This window comes from Bubalus bubalis, chromosome 23, assembly GCF_019923935.1.
Source record: "Bubalus bubalis isolate 160015118507 breed Murrah chromosome 23, NDDB_SH_1, whole genome shotgun sequence".
In the NCBI taxonomy this organism is placed as follows: Eukaryota; Metazoa; Chordata; class Mammalia; order Artiodactyla; family Bovidae; genus Bubalus; species Bubalus bubalis.
In genome coordinates this window covers 4,768,309-4,783,762 of record NC_059179.1, presented here as the reverse complement: position 1 = coordinate 4,783,762, position 15,454 = coordinate 4,768,309, and the positions used below count along the sequence as shown (strand labels likewise).

Below are 15,454 nucleotides of genomic sequence, written 5' to 3'. Positions count from 1 at the left end.
GTAGCTTGATAGGGTTTGCATTGAATCTATAGATTACTTTGTGTCAGTTTAGTTCAGTTCAGTAGCTCAGTCGTGTCCGACTCTTTGCAAACCCATGAACTGCAGCACACCAGGCTTCCCAGTACAGTACCAACCCCCAAGTTCACACAAACTCACGTCCATCAAGTCGGTGATGCCATCCAGCCATCTCATCCTCTATCGTCCCCTTCTCCTCCTGCCCCCCAATCCCTCCTGGCATCAGAGTCTTTCCAATGAGTCAACACTTCGCATGAGGTGGCCAAACTACTGGAGTTTCAGTGTCAGCATCATTCCTTCCAAAGAACACCCAGGACTGATCTCCTTCAGAGTGGACTGGTTGGATCTCCTTGCAGTCCAAGGGACTCTCAAGAGTCTTCTCCAACACCACAGTTCAAAAGCATCAATTCTTCGGCCCTCAGCCTTCTTCACAGTCCAATTCTCACATCCATACATGACCACAGGAAAAACCGTAGCCTTGATTAGATGGACCTTTGTTGGCAAAGTAATGTCTCTAATTTTGAATATGCCATCTAGGTTGGTCATAACTTTCCTTCCAAGGAGTAAGTGTATTTTAATTTCATGGCTGCAATCACCATTTGCAGTGATTTTGGAACCCCCCAAAATAAAGTCTGACACTGTTTCCACTGTTTCCCCATCTATTTCGCATGAAGTGATGGGACCAGATGCTATGTACTTCGTTTTCTGAATGTTGAGCTTTAAGCCAACTTTTTCACTCTCCTCTTTCACCTTCATCAAGAGGCTTTTTAGTTCCTCTTCACTTTCTGCCATAAGGGTGGTGTCATCTGCATATCTGAGGTTATTGATATTTCTCCTGGAAATCTTGATTCCAGCTTGTGCTTCTTCGAGCCCAGGGTTTCTCATGATGTACTCTGCATAGAAGTTAAATAGGCAAGGTGACAATATACAGCCTTGACGTATTCCTTTTCCTATTTGGAACCAGTCTGTTGTTCCATGTCCACTTCAAACTGTTTCTTTCTGACCTGTATATAGGTTTCTCAAGAGGCAGGACACATGGTCTGGTATTCCCATCTCTTTCAGAATTTTCCACAGTTTATTGTGATCCACACAGTCAAAGGCTTTGGCATAGTCCATAAAGCAGAAATAGATGTTTTTCTGGAACTCTCTTCCTTTTCGATGATCCAGCGGATGTTGGCAATTTGATCTCTGGTTCCTCTGCCTTTTCTAAAACCAGCTTGAACATCTGGAAATTCATTGTTCACGTAATGCTGAAGCCTGGCTTGGAGAATTTTGAGCATTACTTTACTAGCATGTGAGATGAGTGCAATTGTGAAGTAGTTTGAGGTTCTTTGGCATTGCCTTTCTTTGGGATTGGAATGAAAACTGACCTTTTCCAGTCCTGTGGCCACTGCTGAGTTTTCCAAATTTGCTTGCATATTGAGTGTAGCACTTTTACAGCATAATCTTCCAGGATTTGAAATAGCTCAACTGGAATTCCATCACCTCCACTAGCTTTGTTCATAGTGATGCTTTCTAAGGCCCACTTGACTTCACATTCCAGGATGTCTGGCTCTAGGTGAGTGATCACACCATCCTGATTATCTTGGTTGTGAAGATCTTTTTTGTACAGTTCTTCTGTGTATTCTTGCCACCTCTTCATAATATCTTCTGCTTCTGTTAGGTCCATACCATTTCTGTCCTTTATCGAGCCCATCTTTGCATAAAATATTCCCTTGGTATCTCTAATTTTCTTGAAGAGATCTCTCGTCTTTCCCATTGTATTGTTTTCCTCTATTTCTTTGCATTGATTGCTGAGGAAGGCTTTCTTATCTCTTCTTGGTATTCTTTGGAACTCTGCATTCAGATGCTTATATCTTTCCTTTTCTCCTTTGCTTTTCACTTCTCTTCTTTTCACAGCTATTTGTAAGGCCTCTTCAGAGAGCCATTTTGCTTTTTTGCATTTCTTTTCCATGGGGATGGTCTTGATCCCTGTCTCCTGTACAATGTCACAAAGCTCAGCCCATAGTTCATCAGGCACTCTATCTATCAGATCTAGTCCCTTAAATCTATTTCTCACTTCCACTGTATAATCATAAGGGATTTGATTTAGGTCATATCTGTATGGTCTAGTGGTTTTCCCTACTTTCTTCAATTTAAGTCTGAATTTGGCAATAAGTTCATGATCTGAGCCACAGTCAGCTCCTGGTCTTGTTTTTGCTGACTGTATAGAGCTTCTCCATCTTTGGCTGCAAAGAATATAATCAATCTGATTTCGGTGTTGACCATGTGTAGATGATGTCCCTGTAGGTGATGTCCATGTGTAGAGTTTTCTCTTGTGTTGTTGGAAGAGGGTGTTTGCTATGACCAGTGAATTCTCATGGCAAAACTATATTAGCCTTTGCCTTGCTTCATTCGATATTCCAAGGCCAAATTTGCCTGTTACTCCAGATGTTTCTTGACTTCCTACTTTTGCATTCCAGTCCCCTAGAATGAAAAGGACATCTTTTTTGGGTGTTAATTCTAAAACGTCTTGTAGGTCTTCATAGAACCGTTCAACTTCAGCTTCTTCAGCATTACTGGTTGGGGCATAGACTTGGATTACTCTGATATTGAATGGTTTGCTCTGGAAATGAACAGAGATCATTCTATCGTTTTTGAGATTGCATCCAAGTACTGCATTTTGGACTCTTTTGTTGACCATAATGGCTACTCCAATTTCTTCTAAGGGATTCCTACCTGCAGATATAATGGTCCTCTGAGTTAAATTCACCCATTCCAGTCCATTTTAGTTCATTGATTTCTAGAATGTCGACATTCACTCTTGCCATCTTCTGTTTGACCACTTCCAATTTGCCTTGATTCATGGACCTAACATTCCAATTTCCTATGCAATATTGCTCTTTACAGCATCAGAGTTTGCTTCTATCACCAGTCACATCCACAACTGGGTATTGTTTTTGCTTTGGTCCATCCCTTCATTCTTTCTGGAGTTATCTCTCCACTGATCTCCAGTAGCATATTTGGCACCTACTGACTGGGGGGGTTTCTCTTTCAGTATCCTATCATTTTGCCTTTTCATACTGTTCATGGGGTTCTCAAGGCAAAAATACTGAAGTTGTTTGCCATTCCCTTCTCCAGTGGACCACATTCTGTCAAACCTCTCCACCATGACCCGCCCGTCTTGGGTGGCCCCACATGGCATGGATTAATTTCATTGAGGTAGACAAGGCTGTGGTTCGTGTGATTAGATTGACTAGTTATCTGTGAATATGGTTTCAGTGTGTCTGCCCTCTGATGCCCTCTTGCAACACCTACTGTCTTACTTGGGTTTCTTTTACCTTGAACGTGGGGTATCTCTTCACGGCTGTTCCAGGAAAGCACAGCCACTGCTCCTTACTTTGGACGATGGGTATCTCCTCACCACCTCCCCTCCTGACTTTTAACGTGGAGTGCTCGTCTCGGCACTCCTGTGCCTGCACAGCCAGGGCTCCTGGGACACGGGGTAGTTCCTCCTGGCCACTGCCCCTGACCTCAGTCATGTGGTAGTATACTCATTTTCACTATACTGATTCTTCCAATCCATGAACACAGTATATTTCTCCGTCTATTTGTGTCCTCTTTTATTTCCTTTATAGTTTTCCATATATAGGTCTTTTGTTTCTTTAGGTAGATATATTCCTAAGTATTTTATTCTTTTTGTTGCAATGGTGAATGGAATTGTTTCCTTAATTTCTCTTTCTGTTTTCTCATTATTAGTGTATAGGAATGCAAGGGATTTCTGTGTGTTGATTTTATATTCTGCAACTTTACTATATTCATTGATTAGCTCTAGTTTTCCTCTGGTGGAATGACAAATTCTTAGAAAAATACAAGTTTCCAAAACTCGACCAGGAAGAAGTAGAAAATCTTAACAGACCCATCACAACCTCGGAAATTGAAACTGTTCAGAAATCTCCCAACAAATAAAGCCCAGGACCAGATGGCTTCACAGCTGAATTCTACCAAAAATTTAGAGAAGAGCTAACACCTATCTTACTCAAACTCTTCCAGAAAATTGCAGAGGATGGTAAACTTCCAAACTCATTCTATGAGGCCACCATCACCCTAATACCAAAACCTGACACAGATTCCACAAAAAAAGAAAACTACAGGCAAATATCACTGATGAATATAGATGCAAAAATCCTTAACAAAATTCTAGCAAACAGAATCCAACAACATATTAAAAAGATCATACATCATGACCGAGTGGGCTTTATCCCAGGAATGCAAGGATTCTTTAATATCCACAAATTAATCAATGTAATACCCCACATTAACAAATTGAAAGATAAAAACCATATGATTATCTCAATAGATGTAGAGAGAGCCTTTGATAAAATTCAACATCCATTTATGAGAAAAAACCCTCCAGAAAGCAGGAACATAAGGAACATACCTCAACATAATAAAAGCTATATATGACAAGCCCACAGCAAACATTATCTTCAATGGTGAAAAATTGAAAGCATTTCCCCTAAAGTCAGGAACAAGACAAGGGTGTCCACTCTCACCACTACTATTCAACATAGTTTTGGAAGTTTTGGCCACAGTAATCAGAGCAGAAACAGAAATAAAAGGAATCCAGATTGGAAAAGAAGAAGTAAAACTCTCACTGTTTGCAAATGACATGATAAGCTTTTTGATCTAGAGAGAGTTCATCAACTTACTTTTTAATGATCTTGTTGTAACCATACTAAGAAGTCCTATGTTCTAATTAAACATTTGGAGGAAAAAATATGGCAGTTAAAGATCCATAAAAATAGTCTTGAAAGTCAAATGCTGTGCAGGGGACAAGATTTACTGTACACCCTGCCTTAATTTTGTCTAATTAATCCTGCTTATAATTAATTTCTATATTTCATCATCCTTAAATTGACTGTCTCAATTAGACAACTCTATAATCACATTGCCCTGAGGTAAAAGAGAGTAGGAGAAATGCAAATTATGGAAAACAGAGGATGTGTATCTCCATCTTTTGTAATAGTTTTATATTCACAACCAGAAAATAATGGAGAAAAGTGAAGGGGTGGGAGCCTCATGCTGTTCACAGCAACCCTAAATTAGCCAATGAGAATAAAATTTATTAAATACCATGTGACCCACGTCTGATCTCTGAAGCATTTGCATCATCTTTCTTCCACTAATCACAGTTAAGAGTATATTCAGAAATTTGGAGCATTCTACTTGTGTAAGAAACCTTCCAAACTACTGAGTAGAACATCTGATTTATAGAAAACATGTCTAATAATATGAATTAGTGTCACAGTGATAGGCCCTATCATTGACACATTTGGGAAATCCAAAATATTAAGAAATTACATGGAAAATTTATTTCTCCCAGAAAGTTCATTGTGCATAAAATTTCCTCTCACCGAATTGATACAAAGGTTATCAATTTCTGTTAAAATTTTATCAATATACTTTCTGACTATAAAATATATTGCAAGAAATAGTAGCTTTTAGAGCAGAAACTCAAAGTTGGTAATGAACTATACTAGAAAATCTATCTGGTGGAATTAAGGAGATTGATGTCATCTACTTTTAAAACATATTTATTGCTTTGATTATTTTACTATGATACCACACTTGAAAATATTTATGCTGAAGAGACAAGAAATTTTTATTTTACCCCCATCTGAGACAATCATATGGTAAAAAGTAGCAATCCAATCTGAGAGTTCCTTAATACAGCTATACAATCAAGATCAAAGTTACTTATTTTTCATGGAGTTTCTTAATAGTAAGCACATATATAGAATTGTGAGTCTTACTCTGGAGACTGAGTTATTCCCTGTAAGACTAACAAATGGATTAAACCTCTCTGAGCATCAGTTCTTTTTGATAAATGACAAAAACTAGGCTTACTTCATATATCTATGCTGAATGTCACATTAGAAAAAGTATATGAAGTATTACTATCCATGAAAAAAGTAATAGAATAGTCAGATTTTTCCAAATTTTGAGGAATAACTAAAACTCCTGAAATCTCAAGGACTTATGACAACAAAAATTTGTTATTAATGATACTTGTTGACAGATACTGACTGCTATTTTTTATCATCTGCTGTCTTTCAGGTATCATGCTGAAAGGGTAGTCCTTGTTTAAGACATGCCATTCTTGTGGCATAAGAAGAAAACCAAAGATGGAATCCTATGATGGCTTTCTTGGATATAGCATTTGTCACTTTTAAACCTGTGTCACTGGCTAAAGCAAGATATTTAGGCAAATGATATGTCACAATCATGACATCAAGTTATATTAAACAATTATATAATTTATTAATATAAATTAAATTATTATCAATGTTATTGTTAATATAGAATTATGTGCATAAAAAGATGACCAGAATGCTTGTTACTCAGGAACGCATTACATAGAGGAGTAAATTAAACAAATATTTTCCTAAACAGGGTAAATGTCTAAGATCTGAAGATACATATAGCATACGCTGTGGTTAACTGACCAATAACTCAATTCACAGCTCTAATATTCAGTGAAAATGATAACTGCAAGACTTTCTCAGGATTCCTGAGTAAGCCTTTTATTTCCCGGCATAAGCAAGAAACTTTCTTCTTCCTAGAACTCTCTCTCAAATGTGGATTTAACAATAGAAGCTGCAACAGTCATCTTGCATCCATGAAAGAAAAACCAAAAGAATCATGCAAGCTTCAGCTCTGAGATTATTGGGAGACAAATCAGTTTCAGAAGCTAATTCTAGAATATTTAAGTCACTGTGGTTAACATATACAGAGATAGAGATTTTTTTTTTCAGTTATAACTATTTCTGAAGGATATAATCTAATTTCTAATCTAAATTCTCACCATTTAGATGTATAAGCGAAAGTGAAAATGTTGGTCGCTCAGTTGTGCTGACTCTTTGCAAGTGGGTTGCCATTCCCTTCTCCCGGGGATCTTACCCACCCAGGGATCAAACCAGGTCTCCTGCATTGCAGCCCCTTCACTGAGAAAGTCAGTGAAGGGGCTGAAACAAAAGAAGAAACAGGAGAAGCCATAGATCTTTCAGCAGCCACACAGACAGGTATGGATGGAAGGGTGAAGGGACACAGCATGTTATAACAGAGAAGACAGAAAACTGCAGTGAAATTGTGGTTACAGATGGTATCCTTCAACCTGGACATGTTTTATACCAGGAAAATGTGGTTATCATGTTCTTGATTACATTGTTCCACAGAACTGCTAAGCTATAAATGGTTTTCTTAGCTACTTAGAATTCAGAACTACAGTAGCCAGAGCCAGTACTGACTAGAGTATATGTTCATTTAAGAGTGTGAGGGCATTTTCTTCATTGTGGAAATCGGTCCATTCAGTGTAGAACAGTGAGACCCTAAAAGAAAACATACACTGTTAATTATAGGTGACTGGAGAAAGGAGTTAAGTAAATTTTAGTCAGCTCATGATAACTTTCCTGGTGGCTCAGAGGTTAAAGCATCTGCCTCCAGTGCAGAAGACCCTGGTTCGATTCCTGGGTTGGGAAGATCCTCAGGAGAAGTAGACGGCAACCCACTGCAGTATTCTTGCCTGGAGAATCTCACGGACGGAGGAGCCTGGTAGGCTACAGTCCTTGGGGTTGCAAAGAGTCGGACACGACTGAGCGAATTCACTTCACTTCACTTCACTTTACTGTCTGAGCCACTAGGGAAGCTCCTTTAGGTGTATACATATCAACAAACTATTGTTTATCTTCTCTGAGACTAGTCACATGTAAAACTAGATGTCTTTAGGCATTTTGATTTGTTAGTATAACTGATAATTAAAGCATTAGGAATACTTAGAGAAGTAGAGCGGAGAAGGCAATGGCACCCCACTCCAATACTCTTGCCTGGAAAATCCCATGGACGGAGGAGCCTGGTGGGCTGCAGTCCATGGGGTCGCTAGGAGTCGGACATGACTGAGCGACTTCACTTTGACTTTTCACTATCATGCATTGGAGAAGGAAATGGCAACCCACTCCAGTGTTCTTGCCTGGAGAATCCCAGGGATGGGGGAGCCTGGTGGGCTGCCGTCTATGGGGTCGCACAGAGTCGGACACGACTGAAGCGACTTAGCAGCAGCAGCAGCAGAGAAGTAGAGAGAATACTATAAAAACTCTTGACAGGTATTTCCAAATATCTGCAATATTGTCAAAATAATGAATTACTCTGTGTCACTCTGTAGAAGAAAATTAGATATTATGCAATAAATCTATCTTAAGTATAAGGAAGAAAAAAATTTAAGAGACATAGTCTGCATTGAATTGTCTGCTTTGTGAAGTTGAAAGGTACAACCAGAAATAATCAAGCAGATACAGGAAAATCAAATATTAGAATTGCAGAAGAACCGATCTTTGGACTTTTAATAATACTTAATTTGATAATACTTCCAACTCAATATGCAATCCAATCTGTAGTTTTCACACATAATTGTAAAAAGTTAATTATGAAATTTCTCCACTTTTTCATTTTAATCCATTTACTTTGTCAACCAAGTTTTGTGGATCCAGACTGTTTTAGATATTAATGATTAAATATGTGTGAGAACAAAAACTTTCAAATTGTAGGGAATAAAGTGGTCCATGAGACAGAAGAGGACCTCCACAGATGTGGGTCTTGTGAAACTTTGAAATGTTTCTTCTGAGGGAGAAGGGGATACCATACACTCATTAATTAAATCATAGGTTACATATAAAATGAGAAATCATGATGTGTGAAATAGTGAACTCTGGAAAAAGCTAATCTTTCTTGATATATTGGTAGGTGATATTGTTGCAGGTGGGTCTGAGACATTTTGAGAAACATGGACCTGTAGGAAATTGTGATCTACTAAAGTCTAACAGAATTGTAGACTAATGTCTACATAAAGGATACACACTGATAGAAAATTTTATTCAAACAATGTGTAATTGGAATACATTTTGAAGATAAATTTCAAGGACAAGATGCTTAAAAATCCAGCAGAAAATGTTCTTGTTTCAGGCAAAATTATCTGCACTATCAATATTTTCCATCCTGAAACACTAAATCAGTCTTGAAGGTATTAAAATCATATACATTAAATACCTAGAGATGACCAATTTTTCATTCATTCTCAATTAACTAAAAACATTTATCCTTTTCCCAAAAGTACACTTACACAATTATGAATACTAAACATTTTTGAGAAACTTCTTCTATTTTCATATGTTTTGGGTATATTCAGGTGACTATAGTGAAAGTTGAATTCTAGTTCAAATAAGGATAGAGTGTAGCATCATTCCCCTACTGACATCTATGTGAATAGCCGCATCTAGAAAATCTATTGCTTTCATTAAGTGAAAGCTAAATTTCATAGGGTAATTTATTAAAGAGAAAAAACTTGTCTATTTTTTGAAAACCATGGCAGTAATGTATATGGGGAGAAAAAAATCATCCATTTTCTCTCTCCTTCATTCTGAGAAGCAGAAGTAATCACTGTATATTATACAAATTTCCGATTATCTTAGAATTCATATATATATATATATAGTATCTCTTCCAAATATACAGTTGATTATTTAAAATTCATTGACAGGCTTCAAACTTGTTTTTGCCAAGTCCAGAGAAGATGAAAACTGGTCCTTTGAGCTGAATGGGGAGTGCAAAGACCCCTGCTGCTGCTGCTAAGTCCTTTCAGTCGTGTCCGACTGTTAGCAACCCCATGGACTGCAGCCTACCAGGCTCCTCCGTCCAAGGGATTTTCCAGACAAGAGTACTGGAGTGGGTTGCCATTGCCTTCTCCAGAAAACACCTCTGAATTATGCTATTTCCTAAAACTATATAGGGAGTGATTCTTGAGATTTTTCTGGTAGATGGCTTCCATCCTGCTTGTTATCACATAGGTGAATCTCAGTAGGATGACTGTGTGACCAGAAGTAATAATCAAAAAAGTATAAAGACATGAAGCATAAAGTGGGCTTCTTTTCAATCAAAACATATTTACAAGATTCATGTTGCCAATGGAAGAGTTATGAACAGAACTGAACAGAAAGGAAGCCTATTTTACTTGACAAGGTTAATGTACTATGTTAAAGATAACTATGCATTTGACCAGGAGATGTGTAAGGTGTAATCAAAAAGTTATACATTCATGTAAGGAAATCTGTTCTGCATTTATTAGACACATAATATATTAATTTACATGATTTAGCTAGTAATTTCCTTGTTATGAAGACAAGATACAAAGAAGACTCTACATTCTTGATACTAAGAGTTAACTTGCAAAGAACATAACTGAAGTCTGAACAAATAGGCAAACATTCCTACTAAAAACATAATGGCAAGGACATCTTTCATTCTTCAGTTCAGTTCAGTTCAGTTGCTCAGTCGTGTCCAACTCTTTGTGACCCCATGAATTGCAGCACGCCAGGCCTCCCTGTCCATCACCAACTCCCGGAGTTCACTCAGACTCATGTCCATCGAGTCCGTGATACCATCCAGCCATCTCATCCTCTGTCACCTCCTTCTCCTCCTGTTCCTAATCCCTCCCAGCATCAGAGTCTTTTCCAATGAGTCAACTCTTCGCATGAGGTGGCCAAAGTGCTGGAGTTTCAGCTTTAGCATCATTCCTTCCAAAGAAATCCCAGGGCTGATCTCCTTCACAATGGACTGGTTGAATCTCCTTGCAGACCAAGGGACTCTCAAGAGTTTTCTCCAACACCACAGTTCAAAAGCATCAATTCTTCGGCCCTCAGCCTTCTTCACAGTCCAACTCTCACATCCATACATGACCACTGGAAAAACCATAGGCTTGACTAGACAGACCTTTGTTGGCAAAGTAATGTCTCTGCTTTTCAACATGCTATCTTGGTTGGTCATAACTTTCCTTCCAAGGAGTAAGTGTCTCTTAATTTCATGGCTGCAGTCACCATCTGCAGTGATTTTGGAGCCCAAAAAATAAAGTCTGACACTGTTTCCGTTGTTTCCCCATCTATTTCCCATGAAGTGACGGGACCAGATACCATGATCTTAGTTTTCTGAATGTTGAGCTTTAAGTCAACTTTTTCAGTCTCCACTTTCACTTTCATTAAGAGGCTTTTTAGTTCCTCTTCACTTTTTGCCATAAGGGTGGTGTCATCTGCATATCTGAGGTTATTGATATTTCTCCCGGCAATCTTGATTTCAGCTTGTGCTTCTTCCAACCCAGAGTTTATCATAAGATGACTTTATTAAGAGACGCCTTTCTCATACAAAAAACATAATGAGTAGTAAAACAAACCACACATAAATTTAGCAGGTCAAAACCCAAACCCAAGCTCACTTGATTATGTGCCATGCTTACTGTCCCTGTCTGTAATTTACACTATTAGGTCAAACACACAGCACATAGCTAAAGTAAGATAGCTTCTGAGTTGGCTAGAACTACACTTGGTGACTTGTATATTCCTGTGCCCAAGCTTGCTTCTAAAGAACAAGGAACTTCAGAACTTGGTATGATGAAGAACTAAACATGAGATGTTTTCCCCAATTTTTGAATGATGTAAATTCAAGGATCCTATAGAATATAATGGAAACTGGAAATGTTCTATTTCAATGTTGATTGAATCTTTGTTTTCTCAACAGAAAGGTGACCTGGGTTATATTCAAATGGATTAAGAAATATGTGACAAATTTTCACTCCTAGGTGTTGGAGGTGGATACCAATATCAATTTCCTTAGTACACATTTCCTTGAGGTTATTATTTATCTGCGGTTTTGGGGGCAAAAACTTATATTTAAACTCTGTCACCATGATGATTGATCTTCTCCATTACTTAACTCAAAAATTTTCTCTTCCTCTACACTTTTATGTTTATTTATTTTTAATTAATTAATATATTTATTTTACTTTACAATATTGTATTGATTTTGCCATACATTGACACTTTAAAAATTCTGGTTTGTCATTTATGTTAAAGGCCATAAGTTGACCCCAGGGGGAGAAAAAAAAAAAAGAGAAGCTATTCAAAATTCCTATTTATTTTCAAGGTTTTGTAACTTGTAAAGCCTTTATTTTGAGGCAATACCATATATTTCTACTTCTTCTACTTCACCTCCTCAAGGCCTTGACCTAGTTGTGAGTGGATAACAGTGAAATGATATTACCTGAAATTAAACAGAAAATCAGATATATCATATCCCTTCATGGGATGTCAAGTAAGAAGAACCAGGGGAAGCTACAGAAAATGGGAACATAATCTAAATTGAAGTCTCTCAGTCATGTCTGACTCTTTGTGACCCCATGGCCTATAGTCCACCAGGCTCCTCTGTCCATGGGATTCTAAAGGCAAGAATACTGGAGTGGGTTGCCTGCTAAATTTACGTGTTGTTTGTTTTACTATTCATTATGTTATTGGTCTGAGAAAGGCATCTCTTAATAAAGGAAATTTCCCTGGAGATTTCCTTCTCCAGGGAATCTTCCTGACCCAGGAATCAAACCCAGGTCTCCCACATTTCAGGCAGATGCTTTAACCTCTGAGCCACCAGGGAAGCCCAAAGATATATAATGGAGAACTATTTTGATTGGGGAAAATAAAACTTTGATAAAGACTTGCAGAATAAATCAACTATACTTCAAATAAAAAATATTTATAGAATGCTATATTTATCAAATAATTTAGAGTCAAGATCAATACTTTCATTTAAAAATGAGATATCTGAACTTCAAGATATCTGAGTATCTTGTGTTTTTTTGGTGGGGAGTGTTATGTGAATGCATGCTCAGGTGTGTCCAACTCTTTGTGACCCCGTGGACTGTAGTTCACTGGCTCTTCTGTCCGTGGGATTTCCCAGGCAAGATTATTGGAGTGGGTTGCCATTTCCTTCTCCAGAGGATCTTCAAAACCCAGAGACTGAGCCTGTGCCACCTGATTGGAAGGCGGATTCTTTTCCACTGAACCACCGGGGAAGCCCCAGGGAGTGTTACATTGTATTATTAATATTGTCACTGAAGTAACTCTGGTGTATTAAACCTTGGCTTAATATTTAGATTCACTGTTCTCTTATATTCCAACATTCTTCCCTCTTCATAAAAGGCAAAATAAATAAAAAATACTTGTACTTTATGAGTATATAGAGTATATATATAATACTTCTCCTTAACAGTCACCTTTTCAAGTATATTTCAGTGTGAATCTTTTATTCTCTTCTATAAACCCATAGAAGATGGAAGATTTTTATATAAATCACCAAAAAAAATGTGAACATGAAGTCACTCAGTTATGTCTGACTCTTCACGACCCCATGGACTGTAGCCTGCCAGGCTCCTTTGTCCATGGGGATACTCTATACAATACTAGAGTGGGTTGCCATTTCCTTCTCCAGGGGATCTTCCTAACCCAGGGATCGAACCCAGGTCTCCCGCATTGCAGGCAAACTCTTTACCCTCTGCACCACCAGGGAAGCCCCTATAAATCCATAGTCTCTGAATATTCTTTGATGGAACATGTTTGCTCCATTTTGCAGTAAATTTTGGTAACCTGGAATGATTTCACCCACCTTCTGTGACTGATTTACTTTCAATTTTTCTTTAGGACCAACTTCAAACCAAACTGCCTTTAAAGCACTTTCTATGAACCCCAAAATATGAGCCCCCAAATAAAAATATCCCCCAAGGGTTATAGAGTCCCTCATGTGACTATTCATCTTTACTTTTACCACATTTCAGTTCAATTCTGTACTTCACTTTCTGTGTCTTTCTGTATCTATGCTGTGATTCTTAGAAAGCACCCAATGCATGCTGGCTGAATAGCTTGGATATAACATCTAACTGCAGACCTGTTTACATTTCTCCTTGGGGATTCCCCCTCAAGTATGTGTAATGCAATAATTTCAAGCTTAAACATTAGCTTTTGTCAAATGTGAACTAATATTTTCCTCCAGAAAAATAGACAGCATTACAAATTGTGTACAACTGGGGATACCATTGCAATGCTCATAAGCTCTACAAACTTCAAGAAGAAAATAAAATCTCTGACTGTTTTTTCAGCTCATTCTTCTTGTTATTATCAGGACTATTTTCACCCTTGACTTTCTTAATGGAAACCTAGCCCTAATTCTTTAAAAACACATGAAGAAGTAAATATGTAAATCTTCCTATATAATCCACAATTAGCAAACATCAAAGCACCTATTATTTTTTGATTGAATAACCTAAGTATTTATTTTTTCCTCTTTTCTACTCTCTCCCTCATTTTTTAATCTTATCAATTACTTCTGACTGACTTGATAGTAGAAAATAAAGTAAAAATTCCCTCAGTGTGTATATCTATTAGATGATGGGAACATTCTATTAACAAAATAAGGATGTGTGACTTTGGCACTACTAAGAAAGGCTTTATGCAAATTAGCATCAGTCTCAGTCTTCTCAAAGAATTTCATCCCTAAAATTGTCTTTATTTCAATAGGAAAATCAAGTATCATACTCATAGAAATTTATCTTGCAATTATAATATGTTATATGATATTTACAATTATTATGTTAACCTTCCATCAATACAGCAGGCTTTCTGAGGTCCTAGCCTGAGTTCTTCTTTATCCTCTATATGCCTGATAAAGAGTAGTTCTTCAATTAATATTTGTTGTATGATTGAATGGACAAATCTTTTAAAGAGGCACAACATTTAATAAGACATATATAATCAATTGTATATGGATTCCTTCATTGAGCAATAAAAGGTTTTGGCAATTTCTCCCCTTATGAATAACTTGCAATGTGTTGCTGTCAGAATTATGAATTAGCAACACTATTGGCAAGGTTGATAGATGATATATTAACTTTCTCTGGAATGGCATTCCATTTTCTGCAGTATTTTATTTTCAAACTATATGTCTGCCTTATCAAATCACAATTTAATGTTTATTTTTGATACATAAAATTATTTCAAAATCACATTTATGAGCATTTGAAAAATATAATGAAGAGTTACAGTGATGAGCTGTATTTATTCTACCACTTCAATCTTCCTGATAGATTTCTACTTGTCATTTTGCAAATGTTTTCTGGAAGATATTCTGTTGAGCATAAACAAGTCATCTATTTCAAGTGAGTCATTGTGTAACTTTGCAGTTACTTTTAAAATAATCACCAAACTCAAATAAGAAATTAATCTCTACATTCCAAGGTAAATGCAATAAGAGTAATACAATTTCTGACAGTTGTAAGAAATTGGGTGGCTTATAATGTGTTTGCATAAATATTCTCCCTCTTGATCTTCATCATGACCTTTTGAATATGCGTGCTCAGTTGTGTCTGACTCTCTGACCCCATGGGACTGTAGCCCTCCAAAGTCCTCTATACATGGAAATTTCCAGGCAAGAATACTAGAGTGGGTTTTCATTTCCTTCTCCACCAAGACACTTTGAAGGATACAAATTATTCACTTTGTGATGGTAAAAGAAACTAAGGCAAGGATAGGTTAAACGA

General features: G+C 37.3%; 1 protein-coding gene and 1 non-coding gene across 2 annotated transcripts in view; one reads left to right on the top strand and one right to left on the bottom strand.

Annotated features, from left to right (window-relative positions):
* Positions 1–15,454, bottom strand: part of PCDH15 (protocadherin related 15) — a 1,798,632-nt gene that overhangs the window by 1,160,898 nt on the left and 622,280 nt on the right. The gene's annotated exons all lie outside the window — the stretch shown is intronic.
* TRNAW-CCA lies at positions 7,464–7,536 on the top strand. Its single transcript has one exon. It is a non-coding gene; the product is annotated as a tRNA-Trp (tRNA).